Genomic DNA, 15,716 nt, shown 5'->3' with positions numbered 1-15,716 from the left:
AATTACTTTGTATTGAACTTACTACTTATAGAAAACTCAATGACATTCATGGGGTCTCTGTCACCAATGAAAAACCCGATAGATTTTTAATTGCCTATAAAGAATTTGATTCATCATATACTTTAGTTATGTAAACTTAAATAATAAACAAGTGAATAAACTAAAGCAACAAATAGCAAGGCACTGCTGAGATTTGAACTCAGGATCTCCTGTTTACTAGACAGGCGCTTTAACCAACTAAGCCACAGCACCAAAGCACTTTTCTTCTCACGGTGTCCTACCACACAGCTCAGTTCAGAGCAAAAGACTGATCTCATATTTTAGGCTAGCCCCTTAGGTGTAGTTGCCAGAAGTCTTAACAGTCAGGGTACATAAGTTGTGATGGCCGAGTGGTTAAGGCGTTGGATTTGAAATCCAATGGGGTCCCCCTGCACAGGTTCAAGTCCTGTTCACAACGTTCTATTTTAAGAAGAGAACTTCCAGAAACATATTAAAGTTTGTCACCTATAGAAAGAGTTATTTTAATTCCATCCTCTTTATCACTGATTAATTACATTAATAATAGTGGTTCCAGCTGTGCCCCTGGCTTACAACTCTGAAAAGCGAGCAATATTTAGAGTATAAATCACTATAACTACAGCATCCCATTTGTCCAGACTTTTATTTTCCTCTTGATAAAAACAAATCAGGTTGGTTGGACAACTTCTGTCCTTAGTAAATCTCTGTTTGCTGTCAATTATAATACTATTTTCTGTCACATACTCCTGTATATAGTCCCTTAAATGGACTCTGTCACCAGTTTATCAATTCCCAATTTCCTAACTAGCCTAATAGGCGCTATGATGCTGATAACTACAGTGTGATTTGTTGTTTTTTTTAAAAAAACGTTTATTTGCAAAGTTATGAGCATTTATTTATATATACTAATGTAGCTCTAATAGCCAAATAGGAGATGACTCCTTTTTACTCTGGGCAGCTAATGTTTTCTGTATGACGCTGTCCAATCAGCATACAACTTCTCCCCCTTCCCTGTCCAGCAACACAGTGTGATCATATAGTACACTGCGTCCATTCCCGATTGTGTTTTCAACAGGTGATATCTTCGGTTCTGTCACAGCTAGAACTGTGATTTTGGTGTCATATGAAAGAGTAGAATCCAGTCTTTCAAATGCCACCAAATCTGCTTTTTTAGGTGGCCCACAGCCCGAGATATGGCTGTTTGAATTGATCCTCCTTCCCTGTAGCTTGAGTTTCACAATGTGTGTGAAGCAACTTCATGCTGATAGGACAGCATCAGATGCTGAGAGTCAGCTCCACCTCAGGAGAATTGCTGCTGTTACCTCCCAGATGTCTAATAAAGGCTAAATTACATATTTAGAAAATGCTCATAATTTTGCAAATAATAAATATTTTTTTTTACTACCAATCACCCTGTAGTTATCAGCAGCAAAGCACCAATTAGACTAGTTAGGAGTTAGGGACCTGATAAACTGGTAACAGAGTCCCTTTAAGAGCTCTTCAAAAGTTTTTCCCACAATGGATGTTAAGCTTACTGGTCTATAATTACTTTGTATTGAACTTACTACTTATAGAAAACTCAATGACATTCATGGGGTCTCTGTCACCAATGAAAAACCCGATAGATTTTTAATTGCCTATAAAGAATTTGATTCATCATATACTTTAGTTATGTAAACTTAAATAATAAACAAGTGAATAAACTAAAGCAACAAATAGCAAGGCACTGCTGAGATTTGAACTCAGGATCTCCTGTTTACTAGACAGGCGCTTTAACCAACTAAGCCACAGCACCAAAGCACTTTTCTTCTCACGGTGTCCTACCACACAGCTCAGTTCAGAGCAAAAGACTGATCTCATATTTTAGGCTAGCCCCTTAGGTGTAGTTGCCAGAAGTCTTAACAGTCAGGGTACATAAGTTGTGATGGCCGAGTGGTTAAGGCGTTGGATTTGAAATCCAATGGGGTCCCCCTGCACAGGTTCAAGTCCTGTTCACAACGTTCTATTTTAAGAAGAGAACTTCCAGAAACATATTAAAGTTTGTCACCTATAGAAAGAGTTATTTTAATTCCATCCTCTTTATCACTGATTAATTACATTAATAATAGTGGTTCCAGCTGTGCCCCTGGCTTACAACTCTGAAAAGCGAGCAATATTTAGAGTATAAATCACTATAACTACAGCATCCCATTTGTCCAGACTTTTATTTTCCTCTTGATAAAAACAAATCAGGTTGGTTGGACAACTTCTGTCCTTAGTAAATCTCTGTTTGCTGTCAATTATAATACTATTTTCTGTCACATACTCCTGTATATAGTCCCTTAAATGGACTCTGTCACCAGTTTATCAATTCCCAATTTCCTAACTAGCCTAATAGGCGCTATGATGCTGATAACTACAGTGTGATTTGTTGTTTTTTTTAAAAAAACGTTTATTTGCAAAGTTATGAGCATTTATTTATATATACTAATGTAGCTCTAATAGCCAAATAGGAGATGACTCCTTTTTACTCTGGGCAGCTAATGTTTTCTGTATGACGCTGTCCAATCAGCATACAACTTCTCCCCCTTCCCTGTCCAGCAACACAGTGTGATCATATAGTACACTGCGTCCATTCCCGATTGTGTTTTCAACAGGTGATATCTTCGGTTCTGTCACAGCTAGAACTGTGATTTTGGTGTCATATGAAAGAGTAGAATCCAGTCTTTCAAATGCCACCAAATCTGCTTTTTTAGGTGGCCCACAGCCCGAGATATGGCTGTTTGAATTGATCCTCCTTCCCTGTAGCTTGAGTTTCACAATGTGTGTGAAGCAACTTCATGCTGATAGGACAGCATCAGATGCTGAGAGTCAGCTCCACCTCAGGAGAATTGCTGCTGTTACCTCCCAGATGTCTAATAAAGGCTAAATTACATATTTAGAAAATGCTCATAATTTTGCAAATAATAAATATTTTTTTTTACTACCAATCACCCTGTAGTTATCAGCAGCAAAGCACCAATTAGACTAGTTAGGAGTTAGGGACCTGATAAACTGGTAACAGAGTCCCTTTAAGAGCTCTTCAAAAGTTTTTCCCACAATGGATGTTAAGCTTACTGGTCTATAATTACTTTGTATTGAACTTACTACTTATAGAAAACTCAATGACATTCATGGGGTCTCTGTCACCAATGAAAAACCCGATAGATTTTTAATTGCCTATAAAGAATTTGATTCATCATATACTTTAGTTATGTAAACTTAAATAATAAACAAGTGAATAAACTAAAGCAACAAATAGCAAGGCACTGCTGAGATTTGAACTCAGGATCTCCTGTTTACTAGACAGGCGCTTTAACCAACTAAGCCACAGCACCAAAGCACTTTTCTTCTCACGGTGTCCTACCACACAGCTCAGTTCAGAGCAAAAGACTGATCTCATATTTTAGGCTAGCCCCTTAGGTGTAGTTGCCAGAAGTCTTAACAGTCAGGGTACATAAGTTGTGATGGCCGAGTGGTTAAGGCGTTGGATTTGAAATCCAATGGGGTCCCCCTGCACAGGTTCAAGTCCTGTTCACAACGTTCTATTTTAAGAAGAGAACTTCCAGAAACATATTAAAGTTTGTCACCTATAGAAAGAGTTATTTTAATTCCATCCTCTTTATCACTGATTAATTACATTAATAATAGTGGTTCCAGCTGTGCCCCTGGCTTACAACTCTGAAAAGCGAGCAATATTTAGAGTATAAATCACTATAACTACAGCATCCCATTTGTCCAGACTTTTATTTTCCTCTTGATAAAAACAAATCAGGTTGGTTGGACAACTTCTGTCCTTAGTAAATCTCTGTTTGCTGTCAATTATAATACTATTTTCTGTCACATACTCCTGTATATAGTCCCTTAAATGGACTCTGTCACCAGTTTATCAATTCCCAATTTCCTAACTAGCCTAATAGGCGCTATGATGCTGATAACTACAGTGTGATTTGTTGTTTTTTTTAAAAAAACGTTTATTTGCAAAGTTATGAGCATTTATTTATATATACTAATGTAGCTCTAATAGCCAAATAGGAGATGACTCCTTTTTACTCTGGGCAGCTAATGTTTTCTGTATGACGCTGTCCAATCAGCATACAACTTCTCCCCCTTCCCTGTCCAGCAACACAGTGTGATCATATAGTACACTGCGTCCATTCCCGATTGTGTTTTCAACAGGTGATATCTTCGGTTCTGTCACAGCTAGAACTGTGATTTTGGTGTCATATGAAAGAGTAGAATCCAGTCTTTCAAATGCCACCAAATCTGCTTTTTTAGGTGGCCCACAGCCCGAGATATGGCTGTTTGAATTGATCCTCCTTCCCTGTAGCTTGAGTTTCACAATGTGTGTGAAGCAACTTCATGCTGATAGGACAGCATCAGATGCTGAGAGTCAGCTCCACCTCAGGAGAATTGCTGCTGTTACCTCCCAGATGTCTAATAAAGGCTAAATTACATATTTAGAAAATGCTCATAATTTTGCAAATAATAAATATTTTTTTTTACTACCAATCACCCTGTAGTTATCAGCAGCAAAGCACCAATTAGACTAGTTAGGAGTTAGGGACCTGATAAACTGGTAACAGAGTCCCTTTAAGAGCTCTTCAAAAGTTTTTCCCACAATGGATGTTAAGCTTACTGGTCTATAATTACTTTGTATTGAACTTACTACTTATAGAAAACTCAATGACATTCATGGGGTCTCTGTCACCAATGAAAAACCCGATAGATTTTTAATTGCCTATAAAGAATTTGATTCATCATATACTTTAGTTATGTAAACTTAAATAATAAACAAGTGAATAAACTAAAGCAACAAATAGCAAGGCACTGCTGAGATTTGAACTCAGGATCTCCTGTTTACTAGACAGGCGCTTTAACCAACTAAGCCACAGCACCAAAGCACTTTTCTTCTCACGGTGTCCTACCACACAGCTCAGTTCAGAGCAAAAGACTGATCTCATATTTTAGGCTAGCCCCTTAGGTGTAGTTGCCAGAAGTCTTAACAGTCAGGGTACATAAGTTGTGATGGCCGAGTGGTTAAGGCGTTGGATTTGAAATCCAATGGGGTCCCCCTGCACAGGTTCAAGTCCTGTTCACAACGTTCTATTTTAAGAAGAGAACTTCCAGAAACATATTAAAGTGTGTCACCTATAGAAAGAGTTATTTTAATTCCATCCTCTTTATCACTGATTAATTACATTAATAATAGTGGTTCCAGCTGTGCCCCTGGCTTACAACTCTGAAAAGCAAGCAATATTTAGAGTATAAATCACTATATCTACAGCATCCCATTTGTCCAGACTTTTATTTTCCTCTTGATAAAAACAAATCAGGTTGGTTGGACAACTTCTGTCCTTAGTAAATCTCTGCTTGCTGTCAATTATAATACTATTTTCTGTCACATACTCCTGTATATAGTCCCTTAAATGGACTCTGTCACCAGTTTATCAATTCCCAATTTCCTAACTAGCCTAATAGGCGCTATGATGCTGATAACTACAGTGTGATTTGTTGTTTTTTTTTAAAAAACGTTTATTTGCAAAGTTATGAGCATTTATTTATATATACTAATGTAGCTCTAATAGCCAAATAGGAGATGACTCCTTTTTACTCTGGGCAGCTAATGTTTTCTGTATGACGCTGTCCAATCAGCATACAACTTCTCCCCCTTCCCTGTCCAGCAACACAGTGTGATCATATAGTACACTGCGTCCATTCCCGATTGTGTTTTCAACAGGTGATATCTTCGGTTCTGTCACAGCTAGAACTGTGATTTTGGTGTCATATGAAAGAGTAGAATCCAGTCTTTCAAATGCCACCAAATCTGCTTTTTTAGGTGGCCCACAGCCCGAGATATGGCTGTTTGAATTGATCCTCCTTCCCTGTAGCTTGAGTTTCACAATGTGTGTGAAGCAACTTCATGCTGATAGGACAGCATCAGATGCTGAGAGTCAGCTCCACCTCAGGAGAATTGCTGCTGTTACCTCCCAGATGTCTAATAAAGGCTAAATTACATATTTAGAAAATGCTCATAATTTTGCAAATAATAAATATTTTTTTTTACTACCAATCACCCTGTAGTTATCAGCAGCAAAGCACCAATTAGACTAGTTAGGAGTTAGGGACCTGATAAACTGGTAACAGAGTCCCTTTAAGAGCTCTTCAAAAGTTTTTCCCACAATGGATGTTAAGCTTACTGGTCTATAATTACTTTGTATTGAACTTACTACTTATAGAAAACTCAATGACATTCATGGGGTCTCTGTCACCAATGAAAAACCCGATAGATTTTTAATTGCCTATAAAGAATTTGATTCATCATATACTTTAGTTATGTAAACTTAAATAATAAACAAGTGAATAAACTAAAGCAACAAATAGCAAGGCACTGCTGAGATTTGAACTCAGGATCTCCTGTTTACTAGACAGGCGCTTTAACCAACTAAGCCACAGCACCAAAGCACTTTTCTTCTCACGGTGTCCTACCACACAGCTCAGTTCAGAGCAAAAGACTGATCTCATATTTTAGGCTAGCCCCTTAGGTGTAGTTGCCAGAAGTCTTAACAGTCAGGGTACATAAGTTGTGATGGCCGAGTGGTTAAGGCGTTGGATTTGAAATCCAATGGGGTCCCCCTGCACAGGTTCAAGTCCTGTTCACAACGTTCTATTTTAAGAAGAGAACTTCCAGAAACATATTAAAGTTTGTCACCTATAGAAAGAGTTATTTTAATTCCATCCTCTTTATCACTGATTAATTACATTAATAATAGTGGTTCCAGCTGTGCCCCTGGCTTACAACTCTGAAAAGCGAGCAATATTTAGAGTATAAATCACTATAACTACAGCATCCCATTTGTCCAGACTTTTATTTTCCTCTTGATAAAAACAAATCAGGTTGGTTGGACAACTTCTGTCCTTAGTAAATCTCTGTTTGCTGTCAATTATAATACTATTTTCTGTCACATACTCCTGTATATAGTCCCTTAAATGGACTCTGTCACCAGTTTATCAATTCCCAATTTCCTAACTAGCCTAATAGGCGCTATGATGCTGATAACTACAGTGTGATTTGTTGTTTTTTTTAAAAAAACGTTTATTTGCAAAGTTATGAGCATTTATTTATATATACTAATGTAGCTCTAATAGCCAAATAGGAGATGACTCCTTTTTACTCTGGGCAGCTAATGTTTTCTGTATGACGCTGTCCAATCAGCATACAACTTCTCCCCCTTCCCTGTCCAGCAACACAGTGTGATCATATAGTACACTGCGTCCATTCCCGATTGTGTTTTCAACAGGTGATATCTTCGGTTCTGTCACAGCTAGAACTGTGATTTTGGTGTCATATGAAAGAGTAGAATCCAGTCTTTCAAATGCCACCAAATCTGCTTTTTTAGGTGGCCCACAGCCCGAGATATGGCTGTTTGAATTGATCCTCCTTCCCTGTAGCTTGAGTTTCACAATGTGTGTGAAGCAACTTCATGCTGATAGGACAGCATCAGATGCTGAGAGTCAGCTCCACCTCAGGAGAATTGCTGCTGTTACCTCCCAGATGTCTAATAAAGGCTAAATTACATATTTAGAAAATGCTCATAATTTTGCAAATAATAAATATTTTTTTTTACTACCAATCACCCTGTAGTTATCAGCAGCAAAGCACCAATTAGACTAGTTAGGAGTTAGGGACCTGATAAACTGGTAACAGAGTCCCTTTAAGAGCTCTTCAAAAGTTTTTCCCACAATGGATGTTAAGCTTACTGGTCTATAATTACTTTGTATTGAACTTACTACTTATAGAAAACTCAATGACATTCATGGGGTCTCTGTCACCAATGAAAAACCCGATAGATTTTTAATTGCCTATAAAGAATTTGATTCATCATATACTTTAGTTATGTAAACTTAAATAATAAACAAGTGAATAAACTAAAGCAACAAATAGCAAGGCACTGCTGAGATTTGAACTCAGGATCTCCTGTTTACTAGACAGGCGCTTTAACCAACTAAGCCACAGCACCAAAGCACTTTTCTTCTCACGGTGTCCTACCACACAGCTCAGTTCAGAGCAAAAGACTGATCTCATATTTTAGGCTAGCCCCTTAGGTGTAGTTGCCAGAAGTCTTAACAGTCAGGGTACATAAGTTGTGATGGCCGAGTGGTTAAGGCGTTGGATTTGAAATCCAATGGGGTCCCCCTGCACAGGTTCAAGTCCTGTTCACAACGTTCTATTTTAAGAAGAGAACTTCCAGAAACATATTAAAGTGTGTCACCTATAGAAAGAGTTATTTTAATTCCATCCTCTTTATCACTGATTAATTACATTAATAATAGTGGTTCCAGCTGTGCCCCTGGCTTACAACTCTGAAAAGCAAGCAATATTTAGAGTATAAATCACTATATCTACAGCATCCCATTTGTCCAGACTTTTATTTTCCTCTTGATAAAAACAAATCAGGTTGGTTGGACAACTTCTGTCCTTAGTAAATCTCTGCTTGCTGTCAATTATAATACTATTTTCTGTCACATACTCCTGTATATAGTCCCTTAAATGGACTCTGTCACCAGTTTATCAATTCCCAATTTCCTAACTAGCCTAATAGGCGCTATGATGCTGATAACTACAGTGTGATTTGTTGTTTTTTTTTAAAAAACGTTTATTTGCAAAGTTATGAGCATTTATTTATATATACTAATGTAGCTCTAATAGCCAAATAGGAGATGACTCCTTTTTACTCTGGGCAGCTAATGTTTTCTGTATGACGCTGTCCAATCAGCATACAACTTCTCCCCCTTCCCTGTCCAGCAACACAGTGTGATCATATAGTACACTGCGTCCATTCCCGATTGTGTTTTCAACAGGTGATATCTTCGGTTCTGTCACAGCTAGAACTGTGATTTTGGTGTCATATGAAAGAGTAGAATCCAGTCTTTCAAATGCCACCAAATCTGCTTTTTTAGGTGGCCCACAGCCCGAGATATGGCTGTTTGAATTGATCCTCCTTCCCTGTAGCTTGAGTTTCACAATGTGTGTGAAGCAACTTCATGCTGATAGGACAGCATCAGATGCTGAGAGTCAGCTCCACCTCAGGAGAATTGCTGCTGTTACCTCCCAGATGTCTAATAAAGGCTAAATTACATATTTAGAAAATGCTCATAATTTTGCAAATAATAAATATTTTTTTTTACTACCAATCACCCTGTAGTTATCAGCAGCAAAGCACCAATTAGACTAGTTAGGAGTTAGGGACCTGATAAACTGGTAACAGAGTCCCTTTAAGAGCTCTTCAAAAGTTTTTCCCACAATGGATGTTAAGCTTACTGGTCTATAATTACTTTGTATTGAACTTACTACTTATAGAAAACTCAATGACATTCATGGGGTCTCTGTCACCAATGAAAAACCCGATAGATTTTTAATTGCCTATAAAGAATTTGATTCATCATATACTTTAGTTATGTAAACTTAAATAATAAACAAGTGAATAAACTAAAGCAACAAATAGCAAGGCACTGCTGAGATTTGAACTCAGGATCTCCTGTTTACTAGACAGGCGCTTTAACCAACTAAGCCACAGCACCAAAGCACTTTTCTTCTCACGGTGTCCTACCACACAGCTCAGTTCAGAGCAAAAGACTGATCTCATATTTTAGGCTAGCCCCTTAGGTGTAGTTGCCAGAAGTCTTAACAGTCAGGGTACATAAGTTGTGATGGCCGAGTGGTTAAGGCGTTGGATTTGAAATCCAATGGGGTCCCCCTGCACAGGTTCAAGTCCTGTTCACAACGTTCTATTTTAAGAAGAGAACTTCCAGAAACATATTAAAGTTTGTCACCTATAGAAAGAGTTATTTTAATTCCATCCTCTTTATCACTGATTAATTACATTAATAATAGTGGTTCCAGCTGTGCCCCTGGCTTACAACTCTGAAAAGCGAGCAATATTTAGAGTATAAATCACTATAACTACAGCATCCCATTTGTCCAGACTTTTATTTTCCTCTTGATAAAAACAAATCAGGTTGGTTGGACAACTTCTGTCCTTAGTAAATCTCTGTTTGCTGTCAATTATAATACTATTTTCTGTCACATACTCCTGTATATAGTCCCTTAAATGGACTCTGTCACCAGTTTATCAATTCCCAATTTCCTAACTAGCCTAATAGGCGCTATGATGCTGATAACTACAGTGTGATTTGTTGTTTTTTTTAAAAAAACGTTTATTTGCAAAGTTATGAGCATTTATTTATATATACTAATGTAGCTCTAATAGCCAAATAGGAGATGACTCCTTTTTACTCTGGGCAGCTAATGTTTTCTGTATGACGCTGTCCAATCAGCATACAACTTCTCCCCCTTCCCTGTCCAGCAACACAGTGTGATCATATAGTACACTGCGTCCATTCCCGATTGTGTTTTCAACAGGTGATATCTTCGGTTCTGTCACAGCTAGAACTGTGATTTTGGTGTCATATGAAAGAGTAGAATCCAGTCTTTCAAATGCCACCAAATCTGCTTTTTTAGGTGGCCCACAGCCCGAGATATGGCTGTTTGAATTGATCCTCCTTCCCTGTAGCTTGAGTTTCACAATGTGTGTGAAGCAACTTCATGCTGATAGGACAGCATCAGATGCTGAGAGTCAGCTCCACCTCAGGAGAATTGCTGCTGTTACCTCCCAGATGTCTAATAAAGGCTAAATTACATATTTAGAAAATGCTCATAATTTTGCAAATAATAAATATTTTTTTTTACTACCAATCACCCTGTAGTTATCAGCAGCAAAGCACCAATTAGACTAGTTAGGAGTTAGGGACCTGATAAACTGGTAACAGAGTCCCTTTAAGAGCTCTTCAAAAGTTTTTCCCACAATGGATGTTAAGCTTACTGGTCTATAATTACTTTGTATTGAACTTACTACTTATAGAAAACTCAATGACATTCATGGGGTCTCTGTCACCAATGAAAAACCCGATAGATTTTTAATTGCCTATAAAGAATTTGATTCATCATATACTTTAGTTATGTAAACTTAAATAATAAACAAGTGAATAAACTAAAGCAACAAATAGCAAGGCACTGCTGAGATTTGAACTCAGGATCTCCTGTTTACTAGACAGGCGCTTTAACCAACTAAGCCACAGCACCAAAGCACTTTTCTTCTCACGGTGTCCTACCACACAGCTCAGTTCAGAGCAAAAGACTGATCTCATATTTTAGGCTAGCCCCTTAGGTGTAGTTGCCAGAAGTCTTAACAGTCAGGGTACATAAGTTGTGATGGCCGAGTGGTTAAGGCGTTGGATTTGAAATCCAATGGGGTCCCCCTGCACAGGTTCAAGTCCTGTTCACAACGTTCTATTTTAAGAAGAGAACTTCCAGAAACATATTAAAGTGTGTCACCTATAGAAAGAGTTATTTTAATTCCATCCTCTTTATCACTGATTAATTACATTAATAATAGTGGTTCCAGCTGTGCCCCTGGCTTACAACTCTGAAAAGCAAGCAATATTTAGAGTATAAATCACTATATCTACAGCATCCCATTTGTCCAGACTTTTATTTTCCTCTTGATAAAAACAAATCAGGTTGGTTGGACAACTTCTGTCCTTAGTAAATCTCTGCTTGCTGTCAATTATAATACTATTTTCTGTCACATACTCCTGTATATAGTCCCTTAAATGGACTCTGTCACCAGTTTATCAATTCCCAATTTCCTAACTAGCCTAATAGGCGCTATGATGCTGATAACTACAGTGTGATTTGTTGTTTTTTTTTAAAAAACGTTTATTTGCAAAGTTATGAGCATTTATTTATATATACTAATGTAGCTCTAATAGCCAAATAGGAGATGACTCCTTTTTACTCTGGGCAGCTAATGTTTTCTGTATGACGCTGTCCAATCAGCATACAACTTCTCCCCCTTCCCTGTCCAGCAACACAGTGTGATCATATAGTACACTGCGTCCATTCCCGATTGTGTTTTCAACAGGTGATATCTTCGGTTCTGTCACAGCTAGAACTGTGATTTTGGTGTCATATGAAAGAGTAGAATCCAGTCTTTCAAATGCCACCAAATCTGCTTTTTTAGGTGGCCCACAGCCCGAGATATGGCTGTTTGAATTGATCCTCCTTCCCTGTAGCTTGAGTTTCACAATGTGTGTGAAGCAACTTCATGCTGATAGGACAGCATCAGATGCTGAGAGTCAGCTCCACCTCAGGAGAATTGCTGCTGTTACCTCCCAGATGTCTAATAAAGGCTAAATTACATATTTAGAAAATGCTCATAATTTTGCAAATAATAAATATTTTTTTTTACTACCAATCACCCTGTAGTTATCAGCAGCAAAGCACCAATTAGACTAGTTAGGAGTTAGGGACCTGATAAACTGGTAACAGAGTCCCTTTAAGAGCTCTTCAAAAGTTTTTCCCACAATGGATGTTAAGCTTACTGGTCTATAATTACTTTGTATTGAACTTACTACTTATAGAAAACTCAATGACATTCATGGGGTCTCTGTCACCAATGAAAAACCCGATAGATTTTTAATTGCCTATAAAGAATTTGATTCATCATATACTTTAGTTATGTAAACTTAAATAATAAACAAGTGAATAAACTAAAGCAACAAATAGCAAGGCACTGCTGAGATTTGAACTCAGGATCTCCTGTTTACTAGACAGGCGCTTTAACCAACTAAGCCACAGCACCAAAGCACTTTTCTTCTCACGGTGTCCTACCACACAGCTCAGTTCAGAGCAAAAGACTGATCTCATATTTTAGGCTAGCCCCTTAGGTGTAGTTGCCAGAAGTCTTAACAGTCAGGGTACATAAGTTGTGATGGCCGAGTGGTTAAGGCGTTGGATTTGAAATCCAATGGGGTCCCCCTGCACAGGTTCAAGTCCTGTTCACAACGTTCTATTTTAAGAAGAGAACTTCCAGAAACATATTAAAGTTTGTCACCTATAGAAAGAGTTATTTTAATTCCATCCTCTTTATCACTGATTAATTACATTAATAATAGTGGTTCCAGCTGTGCCCCTGGCTTACAACTCTGAAAAGCGAGCAATATTTAGAGTATAAATCACTATAACTACAGCATCCCATTTGTCCAGACTTTTATTTTCCTCTTGATAAAAACAAATCAGGTTGGTTGGACAACTTCTGTCCTTAGTAAATCTCTGCTTGCTGTCAATTATAATACTATTTTCTGTCACATACTCCTGTATATAGTCCCTTAAATGGACTCTGTCACCAGTTTATCAATTCCCAATTTCCTAACTAGCCTAATAGGCGCTATGATGCTGATAACTACAGTGTGATTTGTTGTTTTTTTTTAAAAAACGTTTATTTGCAAAGTTATGAACATTTATTTATATATACTAATGTAGCTCTAATAGCCAAATAGGAGATGACTCCTTTTTACTCTGGGCAGCTAATGTTTTCTGTATGACGCTGTCCAATCAGCATACAACTTCTCCCCCTTCCCTGTCCAGCAACACAGTGTGATCATATAGTACACTGCGTCCATTCCCGATTGTGTTTTCAACAGGTGATATCTTCGGTTCTGTCACAGCTAGAACTGTGATTTTGGTGTCATATGAAAGAGTAGAATCCAGTCTTTCAAATGCCACCAAATCTGCTTTTTTAGGTGGCCCACAGCCCGAGATATGGCTGTTTGAATTGATCCTCCTTCCCTGTAGCTTGAGTTTCACAATGTGTGTGAAGCAACTTCATGCTGATAGGACAGCATCAGATGCTGAGAGTCAGCTCCACCTCAGGAGAATTGCTGCTGTTACCTCCCAGATGTCTAATAAAGGCTAAATTACATATTTAGAAAATGCTCATAATTTTGCAAATAATAAACATTTTTTTTACTACCAATCACCCTGTAGTTATCAGCAGCAAAGCACCAATTAGACTAGTTAGGAGTTAGGGACCTGATAAACTGGTAACAGAGTCCCTTTAAGAGCTCTTCAAAAGTTTTTCCCACAATGGATGTTAAGCTTACTGGTCTATAATTACTTTGTATTGAACTTACTACTTATAGAAAACTCAATGACATTCATGGGGTCTCTGTCACCAATGAAAAACCCGATAGATTTTTAATTGCCTATAAAGAATTTGATTCATCATATACTTTAGTTATGTAAACTTAAATAATAAACAAGTGAATAAACTAAAGCAACAAATAGCAAGGCACTGCTGAGATTTGAACTCAGGATCTCCTGTTTACTAGACAGGCGCTTTAACCAACTAAGCCACAGCACCAAAGCACTTTTCTTCTCACGGTGTCCTACCACACAGCTCAGTTCAGAGCAAAAGACTGATCTCATATTTTAGGCTAGCCCCTTAGGTGTAGTTGCCAGAAGTCTTAACAGTCAGGGTACATAAGTTGTGATGGCCGAGTGGTTAAGGCGTTGGATTTGAAATCCAATGGGGTCTCCCTGCACAGGTTCAAGTCCTGTTCACAACGTTCTATTTTAAGAAGAGAACTTCCAGAAACATATTAAAGTTTGTCACCTATAGAAAGAGTTATTTTAATTCCATCCTCTTTATCACTGATTAATTACATTAATAATAGTGGTTCCAGCTGTGCCCCTGGCTTACAACTCTGAAAAGCGAGCAATATTTAGAGTATAAATCACTATAACTACAGCATCCCATTTGTCCAGACTTTTATTTTCCTCTTGATAAAAACAAATCAGGTTGGTTGGACAACTTCTGTCCTTAGTAAATCTCTGCTTGCTGTCAATTATAATACTATTTTCTGTCACATACTCCTGTATATAGTCCCTTAAATGGACTCTGTCACCAGTTTATCAATTCCCAATTTCCTAACTAGCCTAATAGGCGCTATGATGCTGATAACTACAGTGTGATTTGTTTTGTTTTTTAAAAAAACGTTTATTTGCAAAGTTATGAGCATTTATTTATATATACTAATGTAGCTCTAATAGCCAAATAGGAGATGACTCCTTTTTACTCTGGGCAGCTAATGTTTTCTGTATGACGCTGTCCAATCAGCATACAACTTCTCCCCCTTCCCTGTCCAGCAACACAGTGTGATCATATAGTACACTGCGTCCATTCCCGATTGTGTTTTCAACAGGTGATATCTTCGGTTCTGTCACAGCTAGAACTGTGATTTTGGTGTCATATGAAAGAGTAGAATCCAGTCTTTCAAATGCCACCAAATCTGCTTTTTTTAGGTGGCCCACAGCCCGATATATGGCTGTTTGAATTGATCCTCCTTCCCTGTAGCTTGAGTTTCACAATGTGTGTGAAGCAACTTCATGCTGATAGGACAGCATCAGATGCTGAGAGTCAGCTCCACCTCAGGAGAATTGCTGCTGTTACCTCCCAGATGTCTAATAAAGGCTAAATTACATATTTAGAAAATGCTCATAATTTTGCAAATAATAAACATTTTTTTTACTACCAATCACCCTGTAGTTATCAGCAGCAAAGCACCAATTAGACTAGTTAGGAGTTAGGGACCTGATAAACTGGTAACAGAGTCCCTTTAAGAGCTCTTCAAAAGTTTTTCCCACAATGGATGTTAAGCTTACTGGTCTATAATTACTTTGTATTGAACTTACTACTTATAGAAAACTCAATGACATTCATGGGGTCTCTGTCACCAATGAAAAACCCGATAGATTTTTAATTGCCTATAAAGAATTT

The 15,716-nt window shown here is 37.8% G+C and overlaps 20 non-coding genes across 20 annotated transcripts; 10 read left to right on the top strand and 10 right to left on the bottom strand.

The window, feature by feature from the left end:
• Positions 1-178: 178 nt before the first annotated feature.
• Positions 179-252, bottom strand: TRNAT-AGU (transfer RNA threonine (anticodon AGU)). Its single transcript has one exon. It is a non-coding gene; the product is annotated as a tRNA-Thr (tRNA).
• A 123-nt stretch (positions 253-375) lies between these two features.
• TRNAS-UGA (transfer RNA serine (anticodon UGA)) lies at positions 376-457 on the top strand. Its single transcript has one exon. It is a non-coding gene; the product is annotated as a tRNA-Ser (tRNA).
• Positions 458-1,739: 1,282 nt separating this feature from the next.
• TRNAT-AGU (transfer RNA threonine (anticodon AGU)) lies at positions 1,740-1,813 on the bottom strand. The gene has a single exon. It is a non-coding gene; the product is annotated as a tRNA-Thr (tRNA).
• Positions 1,814-1,936: 123 nt separating this feature from the next.
• Positions 1,937-2,018, top strand: TRNAS-UGA (transfer RNA serine (anticodon UGA)). Its single transcript has one exon. It is a non-coding gene; the product is annotated as a tRNA-Ser (tRNA).
• A 1,282-nt stretch (positions 2,019-3,300) lies between these two features.
• TRNAT-AGU (transfer RNA threonine (anticodon AGU)) lies at positions 3,301-3,374 on the bottom strand. Its single transcript has one exon. It is a non-coding gene; the product is annotated as a tRNA-Thr (tRNA).
• A 123-nt stretch (positions 3,375-3,497) lies between these two features.
• On the top strand, positions 3,498-3,579 carry TRNAS-UGA (transfer RNA serine (anticodon UGA)). The gene has a single exon. It is a non-coding gene; the product is annotated as a tRNA-Ser (tRNA).
• A 1,282-nt stretch (positions 3,580-4,861) lies between these two features.
• On the bottom strand, positions 4,862-4,935 carry TRNAT-AGU (transfer RNA threonine (anticodon AGU)). The gene has a single exon. It is a non-coding gene; the product is annotated as a tRNA-Thr (tRNA).
• Positions 4,936-5,058: 123 nt separating this feature from the next.
• Positions 5,059-5,140, top strand: TRNAS-UGA (transfer RNA serine (anticodon UGA)). Its single transcript has one exon. It is a non-coding gene; the product is annotated as a tRNA-Ser (tRNA).
• A 1,282-nt stretch (positions 5,141-6,422) lies between these two features.
• TRNAT-AGU (transfer RNA threonine (anticodon AGU)) lies at positions 6,423-6,496 on the bottom strand. The gene has a single exon. It is a non-coding gene; the product is annotated as a tRNA-Thr (tRNA).
• Positions 6,497-6,619: 123 nt separating this feature from the next.
• Positions 6,620-6,701, top strand: TRNAS-UGA (transfer RNA serine (anticodon UGA)). Its single transcript has one exon. It is a non-coding gene; the product is annotated as a tRNA-Ser (tRNA).
• A 1,282-nt stretch (positions 6,702-7,983) lies between these two features.
• Positions 7,984-8,057, bottom strand: TRNAT-AGU (transfer RNA threonine (anticodon AGU)). Its single transcript has one exon. It is a non-coding gene; the product is annotated as a tRNA-Thr (tRNA).
• Positions 8,058-8,180: 123 nt separating this feature from the next.
• On the top strand, positions 8,181-8,262 carry TRNAS-UGA (transfer RNA serine (anticodon UGA)). The gene has a single exon. It is a non-coding gene; the product is annotated as a tRNA-Ser (tRNA).
• Positions 8,263-9,544: 1,282 nt separating this feature from the next.
• On the bottom strand, positions 9,545-9,618 carry TRNAT-AGU (transfer RNA threonine (anticodon AGU)). The gene has a single exon. It is a non-coding gene; the product is annotated as a tRNA-Thr (tRNA).
• A 123-nt stretch (positions 9,619-9,741) lies between these two features.
• TRNAS-UGA (transfer RNA serine (anticodon UGA)) lies at positions 9,742-9,823 on the top strand. Its single transcript has one exon. It is a non-coding gene; the product is annotated as a tRNA-Ser (tRNA).
• A 1,282-nt stretch (positions 9,824-11,105) lies between these two features.
• Positions 11,106-11,179, bottom strand: TRNAT-AGU (transfer RNA threonine (anticodon AGU)). Its single transcript has one exon. It is a non-coding gene; the product is annotated as a tRNA-Thr (tRNA).
• A 123-nt stretch (positions 11,180-11,302) lies between these two features.
• Positions 11,303-11,384, top strand: TRNAS-UGA (transfer RNA serine (anticodon UGA)). Its single transcript has one exon. It is a non-coding gene; the product is annotated as a tRNA-Ser (tRNA).
• A 1,282-nt stretch (positions 11,385-12,666) lies between these two features.
• On the bottom strand, positions 12,667-12,740 carry TRNAT-AGU (transfer RNA threonine (anticodon AGU)). The gene has a single exon. It is a non-coding gene; the product is annotated as a tRNA-Thr (tRNA).
• Positions 12,741-12,863: 123 nt separating this feature from the next.
• On the top strand, positions 12,864-12,945 carry TRNAS-UGA (transfer RNA serine (anticodon UGA)). The gene has a single exon. It is a non-coding gene; the product is annotated as a tRNA-Ser (tRNA).
• A 1,281-nt stretch (positions 12,946-14,226) lies between these two features.
• Positions 14,227-14,300, bottom strand: TRNAT-AGU (transfer RNA threonine (anticodon AGU)). The gene has a single exon. It is a non-coding gene; the product is annotated as a tRNA-Thr (tRNA).
• Positions 14,301-14,423: 123 nt separating this feature from the next.
• Positions 14,424-14,505, top strand: TRNAS-UGA (transfer RNA serine (anticodon UGA)). The gene has a single exon. It is a non-coding gene; the product is annotated as a tRNA-Ser (tRNA).
• Positions 14,506-15,716: the final 1,211 nt, after the last annotated feature.

Source organism: Rhinoderma darwinii, chromosome 3 (genome assembly GCF_050947455.1).
Source record: "Rhinoderma darwinii isolate aRhiDar2 chromosome 3, aRhiDar2.hap1, whole genome shotgun sequence".
Lineage (NCBI taxonomy): Eukaryota > Metazoa > Chordata > Amphibia > Anura > Rhinodermatidae > Rhinoderma > Rhinoderma darwinii.
The sequence above is the reverse complement of the archived record's forward strand: the minus strand, read 5'-3'. Positions and strand labels throughout refer to the sequence as shown.